This window comes from Balaenoptera acutorostrata, chromosome 1 (genome assembly GCF_949987535.1).
Source record: "Balaenoptera acutorostrata chromosome 1, mBalAcu1.1, whole genome shotgun sequence".
NCBI classification, from domain to species: Eukaryota; Metazoa; Chordata; class Mammalia; order Artiodactyla; family Balaenopteridae; genus Balaenoptera; species Balaenoptera acutorostrata.
Genome location: NC_080064.1, coordinates 80,533,535 through 80,555,626, shown reverse-complemented (window position 1 = coordinate 80,555,626; position 22,092 = coordinate 80,533,535). Strand labels below are relative to the sequence as shown.

The window sequence follows — 22,092 nt, the reverse complement described above, 5'->3', positions numbered from 1 at the left end:
AAAAACCCTTTCCCCACTCACAAATTGTCCCCCTGATGTGTGCCTTCGGTCTGTCTCATTACTTTTGCATCTTGCTACTATGTTCTATATTTGCTCAGAGCCACTGGGTGCTAAGGAATTTGGTCTGCCGCTCCCCCAGGGAAGTTTGGTGAGCTGGTACAAGGAGGTGATAAACAAGGCCATTAAACACAGGGTAAATGAAAAAGATACATAAACTTCCTGATATTTCTTTTTTTTTTTTAAACATCTTTATTGGAGTATAATTGCATTACAATGTTGTGTTAGTTTCTGCTGTATAACAAAGTGAATCAGTTATACATATACATATATCCCCATATCTCCTCCCTCTTGCGTCTCCCTCCCACCCTCCCTATCCCACCCCTCTAGGTGGTCGCAAAGCACCGAGCTGATCTCCCTGTGTTATGCAGCTGCTTCCCACTAGCTAGCTATTTTACATTTGGTAGTGTATATATACCCATGCCACTCTCTCACTTTGTCCCAGCTTATCCTTCCCCCTCCCCATGTCCTCCTGATATTTCTTAACATGTTCTGTAACATACTGTATGTAGTGCCTATGTATATGTGCACAACAAAATAAGCCTGGTAAAATATAATTAATTGGTGTGCATGCTTTAATAGGAATTCTTCTCCATCAGAAGAAACCTAGAATGGAAGGCCAGAAAGAACCCAGGAGAGACGAAGACTTTATTGACTAAATGCCATGTCTGTGTAGGGGCAACAGCAAGGCTGTTGAGGTGAACAAATGAAGCTTCATCAGGGACTTAGTGTCCTTCTGTAGTATTACCTAAGAATGTTGCCATCTTATATTTCTGAAGCACTTTATAGTTTACAAAGGACGTTTGGAATTCCTTTTCTCATTTGATCTTGCCTTGGCTTTAGTCAAGGATGCCTGCTCAGTTAGAAACGTGTTCAGTGAGTATGTACACAGCTGGAGAATGTGACCCAACACATGCCACCTTGGCCTGTAAGCTGGAGTTTTAAAGAGGCAGAATCATATTGATGAGCTGGTGCCGGGATTATGCACCATTCAGCTGGACATTAATTTCTGATAGGGTCATAACTGGGAAAAACTGCAGATTTTACTGGCTACTCTTTTTTATGTTATTAGGGGGTTTTTCCCTCTTGAATTTTATAAGCACAATGTGTCTTTTAAAACAATTAAAAAATAATATAGAGCCCTGGGATTTGATGTAAAATTGCATATTTGTGACTGCAGTGGCCCTGGTTTTCAACTACCCTGTAACACGGAAAGCAAACCCAACTGGAAAGCAGGCAGAGGTGTTTCTCTGCCACATCGCAGGCATATGAAATGAGGTTCTTAATTGAATACCAGAAATGATATAACTTGGAAATTTAACCAAAGATATTTTCCATCAGTGAGACCATTTTAAAACACTTTATTCATTTTTCAGATCTCTTTCTTCCTTTCCCCAATGTCACATTTATAGTCTGGTAGAGGGGCACAATTGGAAAATTATCTATATATAAACAAATGAAATTTAAGATATAAAAATTCTGCAATTCTGATAAATTTTATGTTCACTCTTTCCTTGATCTAAATAGAGTATTCTAAAAATATTACGCATATAGGAGACACATTTTTTTTTTAACATCTTTATTGGAGTATAATTGCTTTACCATGGTGGGGGACACATTTTTATATACATGTTATTTTTTTTTTTTTAAATCTTCTATTTATTATTTATTTTTGACTGTGTTGGGTCTCCGCTTCTGTGCGAGGGCCTTCTCCAGTTGTGGCAAGCGGGGGCCACTCTTCATCACGGTGCGCGGGCCTCTCACTGTCGTGGCCTCTCTTGTTGCGGAGCACAGGCTCCAGACGCGCAGGCTCAGCAGTTGTGGCTCACGGGCCTAGCTGCTCCGCGGCATGTGGGATCCTCCCAGACCAGGGCTCGAACCCGCGTCCCCTGCATTAGCAGGCAGACTCTCAACCACTGCGCCACCAGGGAAGCCCTATACATGTTATTTTTGTTTAGAAATTGTGAGCTAGTGAAAAGTGAAAATGACCTTGACTATTGTACTTATTTATTGATAGAAATAATAGCCTTTCAATATCTGGATTCAAATAGCTTCTCTACTAATCACACAACTTTCATAAATTTCAAAACAAGGATTTGGATTGAATGAAAACAGGAAGCTGGTGCTTCCTATGTGCCCCCTGTATTTGTGTTCATATGGAATATTTACGCAATATTCTGACTTGGCTTTAATCTATAATTCCTGGCTATTTCAGTTGCACTATAATTTTTAGATTAATCGTTATGATTTTGGTAAGGTATACATGAAAAGTTTTATGTTCATGCTTGAAAGGAGGATCATTAAACATTCATTACCACTCAAATTAGTTGTCATGTGCTATATAACAGTAACCCAATATCATCTCACTAATTTAGGTTCAGCAGCAAGTGAACAGCAATATATAGCTCATATCAGTAGAGTAATTTTTGTTGGGGAACAGAGAGAGATGATTTTAAAACCCATTTGACATATTTATGTTGACAAATTATTTAAAGAAATTACTGCTTTGTCAATAAACATGTTTGTATATTGGAATAGGATTGTGTTTGGATTTACTTCTAGCTGTTTAATTATTCTATGATTGTGAAAAACAGTGCTTATTCATATGGTTATGAGTAAAAAAATAGAAAATACAAAGGTTGAGATGTTTTAATCTTTTGCAGACACCTAACCTTGCCAAGAAAAAGCACTTTTCATTTTTGTGAGCAGGCATTGAAATCTTGCTTTTTCAATGAAGCTAGATTGTATAATTTGTTAGTTTTCCCCATATGGTAACAAATTATCCTTAAGGAAAAAAAAAGCAAAAAGTAAAAGAAGAAATGGATTTTTATAAATTTTGTGGGTGAACATATATAGAGATGTCTCTTCGACTCATTTAGGAAAGATGTGAAGTGAAAATAAATAAATATAAATATATTTCAGTGTAAAAAACATTTTGCTTTTTTCTTTCAAATACCTTGGTATGCCAGTTCACTTATGTGAAGACATTAGGACAGCCACATGGTTCTTTTGATCACATATATGAATCATTCCATTATCCTCAGTAATTTAAATTGGTTCTTTTTCCATAGAAAGAAAACCCCATAAATTTGATTCTGATCTCACCTAACTTTAGAGCTTTCTGTCTTAAAGAGTCAAATTGTAGCTGATGAAGACATTTTGCATTTTTCCACATCACATCTGGCTTCATAATGATGGTTTATTTTATTTAATTTTTTTTCTGCACAGAGGAGAGGAAAAACATATAGGTCCATGAATCAATCTAGATAATGGGGAAGGCTGAATGTAATAAATAATACAGTAGCAACCCTAAACTAATGAGCTGTTGCTAAGGTACATTTTATAGGCTCATCCTCTATATAAAAAGTCACTAATAACCCCTTGGTGTAATCAGATGATAAAGCTTTGCCATAAGGCAACACCTGTGCAATTAGAACTGCAGATTCTTTTGCACGTTTCATTAATTTCAGGATTTTGTAAAGGCACAATGACGACACTAATAATCTAGTCTACTTGACTCCATGTCTACCAGAAACAAAGTGTCTAATTAGATAAAGGTAATTAATTAGAGATAAATGAAGCTAATCTGGCTCAGTTAACACTAATTCTCTGAATTAAGACATTTTGGGACACCTACTGTCCCGCTGACTTTGATATTTTGCATTAAGACTAGATTCTAGAGGAATCAGAAAATACTGGCATTTGAGAATTGAGCAGTCTTTTGATGGCACATTTAGGCATCTGATGTTGAAGGAGAGTTTTCTTTCATATTGTGCTATTTCCCCACCTTTCTATTGCTGCTTGAAGAATTCACTTTGTAGTTATTCCAATCTGTGTTAGTCTCCATATAAATTTTAATAACCTTTGCTATCATTTTTATTATCTGTCTAGCCCACCAGTGGAAGAAAATTGCAAGTTGTTCCCTCTTAAATAAAGACTTAATTGTTACATTAAGGAAACGTCAAGACTCATCAGCCTATATCTTAAAACTCTGATCCTTTAAAGAGAACAAACACCTAAAATTCTGATCCTTTAATTCTGATTCTTTAAAGAGAACAAACCTCTGCTTTGCCGTGTTGGACTGAAGATTCAGTGATGTGGGGGGAAGAGCATGGACTTTGAAGTCGAAAGACCTGAATTCAAATTTCTGCTCTCTTACTAAATGAGTGATCTTAGGAAGATGCTTAACTTTCCTGAGTTCCTTTGTAAAATGGAAATAATACTAACTTTACAGGGTTGTCATGAACAATGAATGTTGTAAAGGTTGGTAATTATACCTGTTAGGCTGAGATTGAACACATAACCTAGCACCATATCTTGATTGACTGTAAGATTAAGTGTCAAAAACGTTAACATTTTGGGGACTTCCCTGGTGGTCCAGCGGTAAAGAATCTGCCTCCCAATGCAGGGGATGTGGGTTCAATCCCTGCTCAGGGAACTAAGATCCACATGCCGCGGGGCAACTAAGCCGGCACACCACAACTACCGAGCTCACACTCCTCAACTAGAGAGCCTGCGTGCCGCAAACTACAGAGCCCACGCGCTCTGGAACCTGCGCGCCACAACTACAGAGCCCATGCGCCCTGGAGCTGGCGCTCCACAACTAGAGAAGAGAAAACCCACACACCACAACCAGAGGGAAACCTGCACACTGCAACGAAAGATCCCACATGCCTCAGCGAAGATCCCGCCTGCCGCAACTAAGACCTGATGCAGCCAAAAAAAAAAAAGTTACATTTTCATCTTGACCCCATGATAATCTTTGGGCTACATTTATACATGCAGCAAGGGAGAGATGAAGAATTTTCTCCCAAATAGTGAAATTAGGAAACAATTCTCCAAATTCTTTATCTGTCTTGGTTTTTTATACTGCTGTAATTAGCCCTCTTGGCAAGTTGTTCCACCGTCCACAAGGAATGGACAGTTTGCCCCTGAATTGAACTCTGGGATATATGTAGCTTAATATGAAGTGGATGTTTGAATCTTTCTTCTATAATTTCTCTGGGCTATGCCCTTTCTTCTTTCTGGTCGCTGTCCTCACGTTTCTGGTCTACTCCTAGATTGCTCTAATAGTCTCCTAATATCCCTGCTTTCATTTCTTTCTCCTATAATTCAATGTCCTGTAATTCACTGTCACCAACTTAGTCTTCCTCACAGAGCACTTTCCTCATTCTCTCTCTTGTCAAGATCGTAAGAAGATTCCTCGTTAAACTGAGACTATCATGCAGGCAGTCATAGCATCTATACCTGGTCCATATTATTTATCCAGCCTATCTCCTGCCCTCCCTTGCCAGTGATGCCCTTCATTCCAGGCAAGCCGGGCTTACTGTTCTTCACCACTCTTACCTTTCCTTTTATGCTCCTGTCTCTACCTGAAAACCTCTCTCCTCTTCTTTCAAGACTTATTTCAAATCCTGCATTTCCCCTGAGGCCTACCTTGACAACTCTGGCCTACCAAGAGCATTCTCATGTCTGAAGGCCCACGGCAGCTCTCGATGGCAACACACTGATGAGATGTCTTAGGTCAGGAACCGTATCCTATTCTCCTTGTGTGCAAGGCAAACCTTGCCTGCCATCCTCTTCCCCCAACCTTCACACGGTGTGACCCTCCAGGGAACAGAACAAAACAATATACATGTAACTTATCTGTGAGGTGTGGCTTGGCCTGGGCCTTGGCTAATCAGGTCTACAAGACTTCTAAAGTAACCCTGGGGCTCTTTGCCCACTTTGGGTTTGGTTCAGCCCTGTGTTGAGCCTTCCTGTTTGGAGAAAAGATTACCTTGATGAGAGGCTTGACTGTAGTCCCTCAGGTTTTGTGTCTAGCTTGTGGGGTATTAGGAGTTTATAACATGCAGTGAGGGAATGCCAGGAAGTGACTTTTAGTATTTCATGACAATTAGAACATCTAGCAAGCAGTGATACTACTTCTCCAGCAAACATTTCAGAAAGGGCTGAGTGAGCATGGGCTGGATTAGCATTCATTAGAGACCTTTAATGGAGCTTCCTGGTGAATTCTCTATGTAGGAGGTTTTCCATGGAGAGTCCATGCCAAAGAAATTGAAACTTGTATGCATTAGATGCCCAGGTGGACTGATTGTAGTTGTTGATTCTGAGCTTAGCTGTGTGATATGCTTTGCCCAATGAGACAGTAGCAAACATGTAACAGACACAGACTTAGAAAATGCTTGGGTACCAGAACTTGCTCTCTGGCAGCTCTTGGAAACCTGAGCAGCCCTGTGAATGAGCCCAGGCTAGCCAGCTAGATTGTGACCGACATGTGGTCTAGTATCTCTCTTTCCCCAGCCAAGAGTCAGCCAACCCCAGGAGTCAAATGGCTTAGCTGACAGCAGCTGATTACAGACACACATATGAGTCCAGTTGAGACCAGCAGAACGATACACAGAATTGAACTAAATAGTTACTGAATTAAACCTTACGTTTTGGAGTCATTCAATACACAGCAATAGATAACTGACACATGGGTGCAGGCTATTTCACTGCCTCAACTCAGAAGAAACCCAGCGGACATAAAATGTTTGGTCTCCAATCTTGGAAGATATATACGCAGAAGCATGATGGTACCTTCAAGAGACATAGAGAAGCAAAGAAACCGTCTCAGTCTTAGGAAGTAAGAAAATGGGTTCAGTTTTTGTCATTTGGGGTTGGTACAGATCAAAGCTCAAGTCAAGACTTCTAGAGAGGTGTTAGTTAGGCTGGAGTTGAAGATCTGTATGCGAGGGACAGCTGAAGTTATAGGATAGGATGAGAATACAGAGAAAGACAACCTGGGGACAAAAATTGGTGGGATTCCTACTGTTAATTCCTACTGTTAATAGCCTTCCTCTGGATGAGAATACAGAGAAAGACAACCTGGGGACAAAAATTGGTGGGATTCCTACTGTTAATAGCCTGTTTGGAAAGAGACAAAGGAGTCAGAGAAGGAGCGCCAGAGAGTCAGGAAGCCCAGAATTGTGCAGTGGAAGCTCAGGCTGGGAGAACTTCAAGAAGGACTGAGTGGTCAGCAGAGCCAGTTACTAGAAAGGGCAAGCATGGCAATAATAATGACTGATAGTTGAAGCGTAGTTTATAGTTTACAAAGCCCATTTACATCTCATCTCAATCTAGTGTTATAGGTAGATTCAGGGCCATTATCACACGCATTTTGTAGATGACAAAACAGGCACAGAGCCATTAAGTACTTTACAAATATTACCCATCTGGTAAGATGGCAAATTCCCAATGTCTTAAAACGCATTCTGAGAGACCACTGGAACTGTAGTTGAATCTGGCAAGAGGAAAATCAGCAGCAGCCTTGAAAGAAGCAGTTTCAGGAGAGCTGGGGGTAGGGAGGATAGTAGTTGGGTAGGATCAAGATTGCATGGAGATGATATAGAGGATATGCGAGGTAAGGAACAGAACACTGTTGACTTGATAGGAACTTGAGGGGATGCCAGGTTTGAAAGGAAGGGAAGGGTAACAAAAATGAGTTTGCAGATAGAAGGAGAGGGAGAAGTGGAACATCAAAGCAAGAGAGAAAATTTAAAAAGGGAAAACAAAAAGAGAATAAAAATAAAGAGAAAGTAAATGAGATAAAATTTTTAAAAGCAGTTCCTGAAGGTATAAATGCCAGTATCTCTAGGCGAGCACAGGTGAAGAAAGGGCTTAGACTCAGGAGGGGCTGAGAGACTGGTGGGAAGGAGAAGAGAGGGAGATGACAGGCAGAGATTTTTAAGGTAGAGAGGAGGGAATCTTCAAATCCTGAGATAACTTTCACTCCAGGAAGAGCAGTTTGCCATCTCAGGGAGTGACATGCATCTACCTCTATGATGAGACAACTGAAAGATGTCTGGAACTGCCTTCATGAAGCAAATTGTCCTTCCCAGCAGAGATATTTAATCTTGTGATGGAAAAAAAGTTTTCTTACGATAAGGCCCCTGCATGACTACTGTAAGTGTGTGTGCATGCGTGTGTTCATGTGCGTGTGTGCACACTGGGCAAGAGAGAGGAAGTCTGGGATCTGAGAGACAGGGCCCAGAAAGTAAGGGGCATCAAACTAGTTAGTTATTCACTGCTTTACCTGGGACCCAGGGAGGTCCTGAGAGGTGAGCAGATGCCCTCTAACATGGAGGAGATCCTGATAAAAAACACCTTCTTACCCAGTTCTTGGAAGTTTATCATCATGACTACCTTCCAGTGACTCAAGGCTTCTGATTACTGCTTCAAGACAGGTGCTTCTGGGAGGAGTAACCCACTACATCTTAGGGTTTACTGGACTTCCTGAGAACAACTTTTGTTATATGATGAGGATGAGGACAGACGGGGAAGAGCTTGCCTCTGGATGTAAACAGAATATAGAAAGAGAACAGAAATCACCCAAGCCTACTACACTCTTCACATCCTAATGCTCATGTGAGAAGTTCTGTGCATGCTCCCAAATCTCTCTCGCCTTAACCCCCAATACCAGCATAATCACAACTACTCTCTCCAGATGCCTCTCTGCAAGGTGCCTGGTACATCGCTGGTGCTCAATAAATATATGGATGAATGAATGAATAGCTTCTCAACTGGTCTGTTCATTCAGGTGTGGTCCCTGCAGCCCATTTGTCAGCATGCTGCTTTCCTAATAATCCTTCTGAAGCCCAGTTTGATCTATTTAAAATCTTTCGTGGCTCCATGTTACTTACAGGATCAGGTCCAAACTACTTAGTTTGGAATACAAGGTCCTTCGTGATACAACTCCTACAGCCTCTCCCCTACCCAATCTGGCATCTCACAGAAAGTCCCACGTGTGCAGGTGCACATTGACACGCACCCCCAGACTCAATCCAACCAGACTGAACTGCTTCTAGGTCCATGTTCACCTGAGATGTTTACACTATACGTTGTCTGAGTTGTTCCTTCCTGGAACACTCTCTACCCTATCATGTGTCCACCTGGTAAACGTCTACATGTCCTGTCAAGGTCAATTTAAATGACCCCCTCCTCAGTGAAGCTTTCATGAGTTCCTAAACTGAGGTACCAATTTCTTATAATTGCGCTCCCTGTATCTAGTTCTGTAATTGTACCAGTCACAACTGAATGGCATTATTTGTGGGCATGAATATCTCTCCACCATTGATATCTTATCATCATGACCACTTAGATCTTGTCATTATATCTTCATACCAGGCATCTAATATGCTCTTAATAAATGTTTAATTGAGAATTTAGACTGAGACTGCTTAAGGCCAGATTCCTTTTCTTCTCCCTTTTTTCAAAAAATTGTCCTGGTATAGCATTATCTCAGTTACTTTCTTTGTAAAATAAGAGCATAAGTAAAACTATGAGTCCTTTTTAGATTGCCTCACTGAACATCTGGCCCCAGAGCGAGACCCTCCAAAGGGCCATCCACTTCCACTCTCTGCCTTTGGAAATGCCCTCAAGCCACATGTCTAGTGCCTGGGAGGGTGCAGCAGGTACCTGCACCCTTCCCCCTGCAGAGGCTGTTGGGCAGAAGGCAGCCTTTGTTTCTCCCAGGAGTGTGCTCGGACATTTATTTGCATCTGGCCTTGGAGGGGCAGGCAAGTGAGGCCCACTAGAAGAATGCACCATAACTATGAGAATCCTACCCATGACATCATTTCTGCTTCGCCTTGTCTTGTAGGCTTTCGTTTGCTGTTCACTTCCATTATTTCCAGGCAGGCTTCCTTGTGATGTAAGTTCAGTCTATTATCTGGCCCACATCCAGAGAGTTTACAGACACAACTATTTTCTAAAGCAGCCCAACAAGATGTCGCCAGAATAGAATCTCTATCCTTAAAGACAGGAGTAAGTTTTCCATTCTCCTCTAGGTTTCCTAAGAAGCTAGAAGGCTGGCTTTGATGTGACCTACATATTCTAGTGCCTCTTTAGGAAGGCGTGCTCACTCTCCACATTATTCACAGAGACAGTCAGCTTTTCAAATGGGACACTGAAGCAAAACAAATAGCACAGGGGTAGACAAATGTCAGCAACCACTGCCGTCAGCCTCGCAAGATCAAGTTCTGAATTCTCTTCCACGGGGCAACTTAATCCCTCTTACATCTGAGAGTGAAGTTACCGAAGGGAGCAGAATCCTAGCTACCTAATCAAACTGTGTGCTAGGAGCCGAAGCCACTGCTTCCTGGATGATTTCCACAGAACCAGGTTCTTTCATCCATCCTAGTACAGACATGTGCTTCAGTGAGCAGCAAGTGTCCTTCCCATTGGGGTGGACTGACATTATCAAGGGCCAAGTTTTAAAGGCCAGAAAATGCCTGAATCTTGAAACCTGCTGAGACAACTGAGTCAAGGCCCCGAACACTGGATTAGGGCTCAAACGACCTTTTGGTTTGGGTTTAACAATTTTTTTTGTCATGTCCTGTCAATTATTATAGAGGACCTGTGACTCAGTTATATCCTATTACGAAGTGAATATTCCTATTGAGCTATTGGTTATTTAACAAGACACACACATCTGGCAGAAACAAAGGGTTTATCTGAAATATTTCTTCACAGAGAAAAAATACATTCTCTTTCTAGCATGCTGAAAGAGTTCACATAAGTATTCTTCTCATAGGCTGGCCAAGGAAGGGAAAGCATTGTTGTGGGAGAAATTTAACTGCATTGCAGTTGCCAAATATTTAATACTTTAAAGAGGAAGTTCTAAAATTTAATAGTTGATTTTATTATTACTCTTTGGATATAATTAACTAGGGATGCACTTTAAACTGCTCTGTTCTGGCTACTGAAATGGATTTTATGGTTTACACTGGGGGAAAAAAAAATTCGGTCAGACCACGGGCTGCTCCCTTGGTGCGCATTATTAGAGTCTTCTTAGAGACAAGCAAGCAATTTTGCTGTCATTGGTCTTGTTCAAATAGAGTATGTTTACCTATGCAATACTCTTGGGAAAGGGTGTCAAAAAAGGATCACCAGTTAGCGGCTGACATAGCTCCTGCATACATGTCGAAAAAGCTCCTCAAATAGCAAATGAGACATATATTTCATTTTTTATGTGGCTGATAAAATGTTATATCATTAAGTGAAAAGAACATATTTGTCCCTCCAAGTTCAGTTTAGACCTCACTTTCACTTCTAATACAAATGAGGGCCTTGCGGCTCCACAGAGCGTGCTCTATAGACACCAAACAGCCGTTCAAGACTCGAGGGAAAGCAGGTCTTTACACACTGAACGCCAACTCTTTAATGGGCTGTCGGGCATATTTCCCATCAGTTCCCAGATATTGAAGTACTAAGTGGGCTACACTGAAAGCTGAGTCTTTCTGAATGTTTAACTTTGTATTGTTATATTTCAAACGCCAAATTCTCCTCTCTGCTCCATCAAATCTACGCGTCCATTCACTCGTTTATTCAACAAATAAATATTGAACAACAAATGACAAATATGCAACAGGCACTAATCTGGGCTCTTGCAAAAAAGTGTACAAAACAAACAAGGCACCTGCCCTCAAGGAACTTACAATCTTGTGAGGATGATACATGAATAAGGAAGCAAAAAATCTGATCACAAATCAGAAACGCTATGGAGAAAGATTTAGTGCTGAAGTCAGAGAGAACTTCAGCACTAAATCTTGGTTTTCTCATGTATAAGTTGTAAATAATGAGACCTACTATATAGAGTTTGAAGATTAAATGAAACAAGACAGTGTAGATACATTTCTTGATGCTGTGCTCAGTATGAGGCAGGAGATCAATCATATAATTGAATACATGGGGAGGGTCTGTGGTGTGTTTGTCGGTGACTTGAAGATTGGGTAAGGGTTCCCCAGGGCTGAAATTCAGCCTTCACATTTTAAGACCATGTCATAGAGAACTAGGAACTAGTCATTCTTGCCATTTATTTGGAAGCATAAGCATGACAGTTTACCAGTTAGTTTCTCCTGAAGTATTCACCTGGTGTTTTGCTTACAAATTCTTTCAGCTCCTTTAAATGGCATAGTTGTCCTTGGGGGCCTTTTCAAGAAACCTCTCACAGTAGAGACATACCCTCTCACTACAGTTTTATTGGAAGTGTAAATTCTTTTATAAAGCACCTGATTCCTAGGGTTCTTTTTCACCTCCTGAGATCTAGAGAGATCCTTGACTTGGGATATCCTACTTACCAGAGATCTATTAACCATTTGCTATGCATCCAGATTTAATTTAATCCTTAAACAGCCTTGTGAGGTGTGTATTATCGTTTGCATTTTTTAAAGATGAAGAAACAGGAGCTCAAGGAGGTTAAGTAGGTTGCTCAGGGTTATAAAGCTAAAAGTGATATAGACAGAATTATTTTATTAATTCATTTATTGAGTACCTGCTATGTTCCAGGCCTATCCTGGGGTGGGTGGTAATGATATACCATTGAAGGAACATATGGGGAAAATGGACAGTTAAATAAGAAGTGTGAAGATGCTGTGAAGGAGAGACAGAGGAGAGGGAATGTGTGACGGGGGGACCTACATTTGTAGGCTTCTGTGAGGAATGCCTTTGAGATTCAAAGGGTGATGTAGGCAAAAGAGTGTTTGGGGCGATGCGTGGTCCTAGGCTGGGGGACAGACTGTCCTAGGCAGGTGGAACAGAGTGTACAAAAGCCCCGAGGCAGAAAAGAAATGATGTGTCTTCAAGGAACTGCAAAAAGGTAATTGTGCTTGGACTTTAAAGACCAAGGGAGACTGACATAAGATGAAGATGTTGAGGAAGGTTAGGGACCAAATCACACAGGACCTGGTTGGCTTCGTTAGGGGTATGGACTTTATCCTAATCTCAGTAAGAAGTCATTAAAGGACTTTAAGCTGGGAAGTGATTTAATCTCATTTGAAGTTTTTTAAAAGATCATGCTGACTGCTCGTGGAGAATGGAATGAGAAGGGGGACAACTGAAAATCAGGAAGACTAATTAGGAGCCTGTTGCAATAGTCTAGATAGAAAATAATGGTAGTTTAGGGTGGTGGAGACAGAGAGTAGTGAATGGATTCAAGAGATTTTAAAGAGGTAGACCTTTTGATTGGATCATTTGGGATGCTTGCAATTTCAACTAATAGAAACTGACTTAGAGAGTAGAATGAATTTATTGGCTTTTGTAACTGTAATTTGCGGAGGTAGGGCTGGGTTCAGGCGAAGCTCGATGAAGTCTCCCTGGGACTGGTTTCTGTCTGACCCTCTGCTTTACCTTCTGCCATATATGCTTTACCATAAGGGGCCTACCCTTATGCTCCCGAGGTGGCTGCCAGCAGTTCCAAGGCTACATGCTTCTTCTCTTACATCCTGTTTGGAAAAGAGAGTATCTTTTTGTTCCAGCATTCCCAGCAAACATCTCATCTCACTCTGATTGGACCAACTTAAGTCTCATGTACATTTCAGAACCAGTTATTAGGACTCACTCAGAAGATGGAAGGCTCTGACTGACTGAGCCTGAGTCATGAGCTCTGCTCCTAGAGCTGTGGGGTCAGCTTTCCTGAAATCATGTGGTTCAGCAAGTGGAAATGGAGAAGGGAGAAGGGAGGAATATATGCTGGGAGCCAGTTAAGGTCTTCTCTGTTAATGGGTTGAAAGTCAGGTTTTAGGGAAATGAGGGTCAAGGATGCACTATGGTCATATTGCTCATTTAGATGGGGAGCAAGAGAGGCAGGTTTGTGGAGGAAGATGATGAGTTCAGGTGTGGTCGCAGAGCCTGAGAGACATCCAAACAGAGATGTCTGTCAGGAAGTTGGATGGGCCAGACTATAGCTCAGAAAGGTGGTCCTGGCTGAAGACAGAATGAATGACCTGTTGTTGTGTGTTGTTGACTGACCTGATCCCAAAACTTGTGACCTTAATCTGAAGGCATATTTTACATCATTTTTAAAATCTGTTTGATTCCCACAGGAACTTTCAGTGCAGGGGATGTTTAATCACATAGTAGTTATATATTATATATATTCTTTTAGTGCTTACACCTATTGCTTTCCCATTTTATAGAGGTGAAAACTGAGGCATAGAAAGGTTACATTGAAGCTCCTAGTGCTAATGAAGAGTAACCAAGAAAGTCTGGCTCCAGAGCCCTTAATCTCTGTACATACTATTCTGCTCTAGCTGTGGAAACAGGAGGGGGATGGCGAAGATGGTCACTTAGTCAGGTTCTTACATGAAGCAATATGGTTGCCCTTCAATTCCTGCTGGTATGCTGGTCTTTGGAACTGAACTGCTTCTGAGGGGGCACAGCCCTACAGGTGAGCATTCCAGTTTGTGGTGATCATCTTGGACCCCAGCATGGCAAGTGGGATAGGAGCATTCATTGTCAGAGACGTGAAACAGCTGAGCAAACCAAATGACATGAAGGTTTTTAAAATGAGGGTATTATGATAGGGGATTCTGGGCCTCTAGAACCTTCTTTTGCCCCATTCTTGCTAAATCCTCATTCTTCTAAACCACTTTTGACAGCACAACAGAATTGGGAAAGGCTGAAGTGAGAGTGTATGCTTCTCTGACTTTTTCCTTAAGCAAAATAGAAATAATAGTTCTTTTCTGTCACGTCTTATTTTCTGTGCCTCTTTGTTCCCATTAGAATGGATAATTAAGAACTAAGGATAAATCCTCTTTTTTGTTTAAAAACTCTTTTTCCACCGAAGCATAATATCCATAGTTTTTCCTCCCCGATGAATGATATAAACAAGCAAGCGGAAAACAATCCCACACCGTGTATTGAATAAGCAAACCTCTGAACTATCCACATTATTTAGTGAGAGGATTTTTTTCCCCCTGAATCAGATGTTGATCATAATGGTCAAAATAATCCTTGGCACTTTCTCTAAGCTTGCTCATTATCATTCAATATGTTCAACAGAATTATTAAATTTAAAATAATATGGTGCACCTGGTTGAGATGACGGTGAGAGATTTGGCTTCCTGTCTGTTCGTTAAGGATGAATTCAGCCCAAGGGTGTACTATGAACTTGGTAAATAGCATTATAATAGTGAGAGAATATTGCCTATTGGGTAGCAGGAGTTGATGATTAAATTTAAGTGTGTACTGTCCACATAAAACAAATAATGCTCTTTTTTTTAAACTTTTACTGTGAACATTCATCACCGGTGCCGAAGATGCGCAGTTGCTAATTATTGTGTTTTTAACTTGTAATATACTGTAAATTTTATATAATACTACTGTGACCTTATACAGAATAGAAAAGATGACAGGAGGCCTATAATTATTGTATGGGGAAGAAATGCCTGTAATTATCTACTATTTTTAGGACCAGTGTGCATGGCCTCTTAATTTACATAAGCTTTAGACATTCACACATTTTCTGTCTTTGCTTGTGGATGATAAATTTTGCTCAAATGAAATCAGAAGACATACCGTTAGATGAGGAGTTAGCCGACTGGGAGCTTGATTACAATGAACAACACAAGCTTTGGTGCCAGCTAAAAAAGGGAGCATTTATTTGGATGGGATTTGTTTAAGGCAAGATTCAAAACATTAAAAAAAACACACCATATTACTATATTGGGCCTGATAGCGTGTGATTATTTTTTAGAGAACTGGTTAAATTATCTTGTGGAAAAGCATTAACCTAACAAAGAGAAAACCTCTAGGATATTTATCACATGGAGGGTGATTATGACAGCATGTTCTTATTAGAGATGAATATTTTGTGCTCATTAAGGTTACCCCCTTGAGTGCTCAAGGATACAAAGTGCATTGCAGTGAAGTACTATAGTTCTATTGTCCTGTGACCAGTTGCTGTTGGCTGGGAGGGTTTCATTCCAAATTAAGGGGCCTCTCTAAAAGACCCAGCCCTGGCAGGGCCTGTATTTGAGCCACTGGGCAAATGGAAGAGACTGGGAAGTTTTCAATTCAAACACTCCAGGGATTTATCTGCAAGAATTGAGAGTGGTATCAAGAACCCTCTTGTCTCCCAGTGAGGGATAGCAGGTGGGAAGGGCGTGGATGGACTTGGTCCCTGAGAAGCCCCACTTGAAGGAAATACAATACAGGAGATTCTACACCAAAACTATAGGCAAACTCAAACTCAACTCCCTACTATATGAGGGGGTTTTTCACTATAAAATAATTTTAAATGATTTTAAAATTATTTTTAAAAATAATAAAATAATTTTAAATAATTTCCCCCAAAATAGCAAGTTTTCCTGAAACACATAACAGGTAACTGTTTTGTCTTATTCACTTCTTAGAAAACGATTATTACTTTTATTAGCTTACTGGAAATTACACATATGCAATTAAATTTAAAAGGCTGCATATGATTGTTAAAAAATATCATAAGAAAGATGAAACTTCACCCCAACCCCTCCCTTTCCCTCAAATTTTAGAATCTAAAGTATGGCAGAAAAGCAAGTTAAAAGTTTGGTTGGTTGGTTTATTGGGATTTTAAATGACCATGTAATAGATAATCCAAATGATCAAGAGTTGGCAGGATGTTTAGGTATGCATCATGGCCAAGGGCTCAGAGCCCGTAGTATTCCTAACTATACCATACTCATGGGCTAGTCAGTCTAAGTTTTTGCAAAATATGTATCTTTAAAATACAAGGACTGGGACTTCCCTGGTGGCACAGTGGTCAAGAATCCACCTGCCAATGTAGGGGACACGGGTTCGAGTCCTGGTCCAGGAAGATCCCGCATGCCCCGGAGCAACTAAGCCCGTGTGCAACAACTACTGAGCTTGTGTGCTGCAACTACTGAAGCCTGTGCACCTAGAGACTGTGCTCCACAACAAGAGAAGCTACCACAGTGAGAAGCCTGCGCACCGCAACGAAGAGTAGCCCCCACTCGCCGCAACTAGAGAAAGCCCACGCACAGCAGCAAAGACCCAGCGCAGCTAAAAATAAATAAATAAATATTTTTAAAAAAATAAAATAAAAGGACACTTTTTAAAAAATATAATCATGGGGGCTTCCCTGGTGGCGCAGTGGTTGGGAGTCTGCCTGCCGGTGCAGGGGACGCGGGTTCGAGCCCTGGCCTGGGGGGATCCCGCGTGCCGCGGAGCGGCTGGGCCCGTGAGCCACAGCTGCTGAGCCTGGGCGTCTGGAGCCTCTGCTCCGCAACGGGAGAGGCCGCGATGGTGAGAGGCCCACGCACCGCGATGAAGAGTGGCCCCCACTCGCCGCAGCTGGAGAGGGCCCTCGCACGGAAGCGAAGACCCAACACAGCCAAGAATAAAAATAATAAATAAATAATAAATTAAAAAAAAAAAAAAAAGAGATAACATTGAAATCAAAATTTAGTTTTAAAAAAAAAATATATATATAATCACAATACTCTTATTACACCTAAAAAAATTTAACAATTACCTAACACCATCAACTATCAAGTCAGTGTTCAGATTTCTCTGATTACTTATAATTTTTTCTGCCTTTGGTTTATTATTATTATTATTATTATTATTATTATTACATTTCATTTGTTTGAATCAGGATCCAGAGAAGGTTCACGTATTGCTTGCTGATTAAGTCTCTTAATCTATAGGCTCCTCTTCCCGTTCTTTTATTTCCCCTTTGTAAATTATTTGTTATAGAAACCTATTCATTTGTCCTGTAGAGTTTCCATATACTGGACATCATTACTAATTGCATCCTTGTGGTACCACTTACCACATTCCTCTGTCCCCCGTATTTCCTATGAGCCACTTGTTAGATCTAAAATTCAATTAAATTCAGATTTGGATTTTTGGCAAGACTGCTTTATAGAAGGTATTGTGTTCTATCAGTAGACACATAATGTCTACCTCTTTTTTTGTGTCTCTCTATTTGTGATGTTAGCAATTGTTGACAATCATAGTTTAAATCCATTATTTTATTGAGAATTGCAAAATGGTGATGATTCTATCATTTCATTACCATTTTTTAACTAGACTACTTCTATAGTAAGAAACATTTCTTCATCAACTGTTTGGTTACCCAGAATATGACTGGTTTGACCAAAATTCCATTTGCAGGCTTCTCTTTCTTTGTGGAAAAAAATCTTGGAGTTTTGTAGATGTAGAAATCTTTGAGGGTTTTCAGTGAGTTGCTGGAGTGTAAACATCAGCCTAGTGAATAGGTCCCTTCCACACACTCGGACAATCATGTATTCTCCTTGGGGATGATGAATCCAACCCCCTTCTAGCTTTATTTGCCATTATTTCAACCTTTGAAATGGCAACGATTGTTTCTCTGACCTATGTTGGAGTTGCCTTTGTACCTGCCTATCCTTCTATTGGACGTAGATAACTTGAGGGCAAGGTCTCTGTCTGATTCTTTATTTTTTTAATCTTTCACATGCAATGCAGTACTTGACACACGGTAAGAATTCAGTAAATATATGTTGTCTAATAGAGTAAATGAATGGTGAAGTCTTGGGGAAAGCCTTGTTAGTGCCATGCTGTTGGGGGATCATAGGCAGTATGGTCTGGTAGAAAGTATATTAGTCTGGGATTCAGCTGGACTCTGGCTCAAGTCAAAGGTCTTCAACTTTTTGTTATTAGTCAAAATGCCCCCAGTTTCTGGTGTGTAAAATAACACCTACCTACCACTCTCACAAGGTTATTGTCAGGGTTAGCAATCCAGTAGGGAGCTGTGATTTAAGGGCGAGAACTTGGCAGCCAAACAGAGACCAGCATGCGCAGTTAGTCCCCACTATTTTCCTTTCTTCCCTGAGAAGTCATCTGTAAAATTACAGTAACAATACTTGCTTCTCTGGGCTTTGGTAAGAATTAAGGTATGTTAAGTAAACCGTTAGTAAAAAAATTTGGGTTATTTTTATGTGAAATTGCTTTGGTAAATTAGAAATACTGTGCAGATTAAAACATTAAAAGTTATGTTTCCCATGACCTTTATATTCTCAGTCTTTGGAACTGTCTTCCTCTTCAAGGTACTTTAGAAGTGATTAAAAAGATGGAATCGTTGTTTTAGTTCTCACCAGCTGAGGCTCATCATTGTCAGGCCAGGCTGGGTGGCTTGCTTTCTCTGGCCTGGCACTGGCTGAGAGCTGGCTGGAGGAAAGGCCCCGGATGAAAATGTCCCGGCAGTGAGAACATTAACACCCATTCCTGAGCCAGGAGGTAGGTGTTAATGTCTCTAGCTGGATTCCTAGCAGTGGGGATATTTAACACCTTCCTAGGATCCAGAAACAAGGCACCCTCTCTTCAAACCTAATTTGGCAGGTAAAAGGGAGAGAGGGCATTTCCAGTTGACCAGTTGAAGAAGTACAGAAAGCTCTGTGCCACAAAGACAGAAGCCAGTTATTGAAAGATAAACCCTAAATGGAGAAAGGGTCTTCTTTAATTGGGTTGTCTGGAGTATGACTCTGGTGAGAGTTTCCCAACAAACTTCGCCCAGTATGGGCAGGTGGGGATGTTCGGAAAGTAGTGGCTCTAGGACAGGGTCAAGACGTATAAAGTGCAGGACAGGTTGGAAATCCATGTCAGCATGCAGCCTAAAACATGATACTGTGACCAGCATAGTTGCCTGAGTGATTCTGTTCCCAGGAGGACCAGGAGTTCCTTTCTGGGGGTCAAGGTGTAAATGGGGGAACTCAGAGGAACAAATTCCTCAGGAGGAAGAACAGAGTGCCTCAACCAAGTTGCCCTTTGAAGCTGAGCCCAATTAGCTTGGGTTCAATTTGAAGGATGCTACGGATATCTTAGCCACAAAGTTCATAGTGGAAGTCAGGCCATGCTAAGAATTAAATTTTCCTTTTTTTTTTTTTCCCTCAGAGTTTGACTGATAGCAGAGGTGAATTTTGACTTAGACTGAGCTTGAAATGTACTTGTTTCCTCTCCAAACCTGAGGCCCATTTGCACAACAAGCAAAAAGACAAGGTAAACAACTTCTGTTTAGACTTTCCAAGGTCTATTTCTCTGGATGACATAGAAAGAACTCTATGACACCACCTCACCCAGGAGTGAACCCAAACACTGGGGATCCTTTCAACATCCAAAAAGGGTCACTTCTTTGAAATGTGATGAATTCCTAGAATGACTTTCTCATTTAAATTACATGGATATCAGAGAAGCCCAGGCCAGGAGGTGAAGCAGAGCAAACTCACAATCTTTAACTACAAAAGAAAATGCATATTTTTGATGAGGCTGCCCTAACTGCCTTCTCAGGCTTAGAATGATGTTTTCTTCCCCTTTTTGCCTACGAGGAGTGTTGTAAGTAGGCATAAACAAATGCCTTCATTATTTATCCTAGTCGTGCTGCACTAAATCATTCCATACATGGGAAATTTGTTATTTTGTTTGGCTGGCAATTGCTTAAGCTAATAGCCTATGAGAGTCTTCCTTGGGGTTAGCACTTGGAATTATCCTAGTGCAAGTGAATACCCATTGGACTGAAGGTTGCTACAAAAACTAAAGCCATGAGATTGGGTAGAAAAATCCCTCCACTGCCCTGACCTCTGACACCTTGCAGCCCAGGTTCTATTGTGAATGTAAGGACAATCACCTCTCCACTGGGGCTGTGGCCAAGTGTATTATCATGGAGTCCTGAGTAAATGTCTCTCTTGGAAATCAGCCTGATGAAGAGTCTTCTTTCCAAATTTTCTTCAGAGTGATCATCCCTAATATAGAAGAAATGGTAAACAGCAGCAGGTTTTCCAAATGAAAACTTTGGCTTGGTTGATTGTCAAATACTGTGTTTTTTGCCATGCTGAGCTGTCATTGAACACTCTGTCACCACATCCCTTTCATGAAATTCCCAGAGACTAAGCTAGAGATCCAGATGGAGTGGACATCTAGCCATCTGTCCCCAAGCCAGCAACATTCCTGATTCTCCTGCTTCTGTCAATGGCACCATTGTCCTAATTATCTGGGCCCAGGGACACCTTTTCCTGAAGAGTCATCCTTTACTGTTCCTTCCAAATATGGTTGGGTCTTTTCTCTCCCACTGGCATCACCCTAGTACGGGCGCACAACCCCACATGACCATATGCATCCCAACTCATCTTTCTGCCACCACAAAGGGAACAGAGTACCTTCATATTTATTTACTTATGTGGGCTGGGTACCGTGCTAAGTATTTTACATAGGTCATTTTATTTAATGCAAACAACTATGCTGAGAGGTAAGTACTGTTTTTATGCCAATTTTCAGGAACCTTGCTCATGGTCACAAGGCAAGGAATTTGCATCCAAGTGTTGTAAACTGATAGCATTTATGGCCCCAATTCTTCATCCCTTCCTGTATCCTTGTCCTTTACCATGTGACTTCACAGTTCCCCTGTGAAGAGGTGGACTCCGATTCCCCCACCCCTTGAGGCTGAGCTCAGCCATGTGACTTGCTTTGGCCAACAGGATGATAGCAGATGTCATACAAGCAGAAGCTTAAAGAAATGCTTGCACATTTTTGTTTGCATTCTTGTTCTCTACCATAGCCACAAAGAAAAATGTCCAGGTCAGCCTGCTGGAGGTGAAAGACCCATCGATTAGATTCAGGTCACCCCAGTTGTCCTGGCCTTGACCACCTTAGATCAGAATATAGCCAGCCAAGCTGCCTAGGTGTCAAAATTCATTACACAATAACTTTTCATCATATTTCTGTTAAAAAACAACCTACCAACCAGTTAATCAGCCTACCCATTCTTTTTTGATAACTCCATCACTTCAGAAATCAATGAAATTGAAAACAGGAAATCAATAGAGAAACCAACAAAACCCAAAGCTGGTTCTTTGAAAAGATCAATAAAGTCGATGAGCCTCTAGCCAGACTGACTAAGAAAAAAACAGAGAAGACACAAATTGCTAATGTTAAAAATGATAGAGGAGGAATAACTATACATCCCATGGACATTACAAGGATAGTAAAGGAATTCTATGGACAACTCTACACCCACAAGTTCAATGACCTAGATGAAATGGACCAATTCCTTAAAAGACGCAATCTGCCCAAACTCACACGAGAAGAAATAGACAATCTGAATTAGAATATATCAGTTAAAGAGACTGAATCAATAATTAATAACCTTCCAAAACAAAAAGTACCAGGCCTGGATGGGTTCATTAGTGAGTTCTACCAAACATTTAAGGAAGAAATGATACCAATGCTCTACAATATTTT

The 22,092-nt window shown here is 40.9% G+C and overlaps 1 long non-coding RNA gene across 2 annotated transcripts in view; it reads left to right on the top strand.

Moving 5' to 3' along the window:
- LOC103020110 (uncharacterized) overlaps window positions 1-2,935 on the top strand; it is a 21,924-nt gene extending 18,989 nt beyond the window's left edge. For both annotated transcript variants that reach the window (XR_009006316.1, XR_450488.2), the window contains one exon: window positions 1-2,935. This exon is cut by the window's left edge and continues 431 nt beyond it. This is a non-coding gene — a long non-coding RNA (uncharacterized LOC103020110).
- Window positions 2,936-22,092: the final 19,157 nt, after the last annotated feature.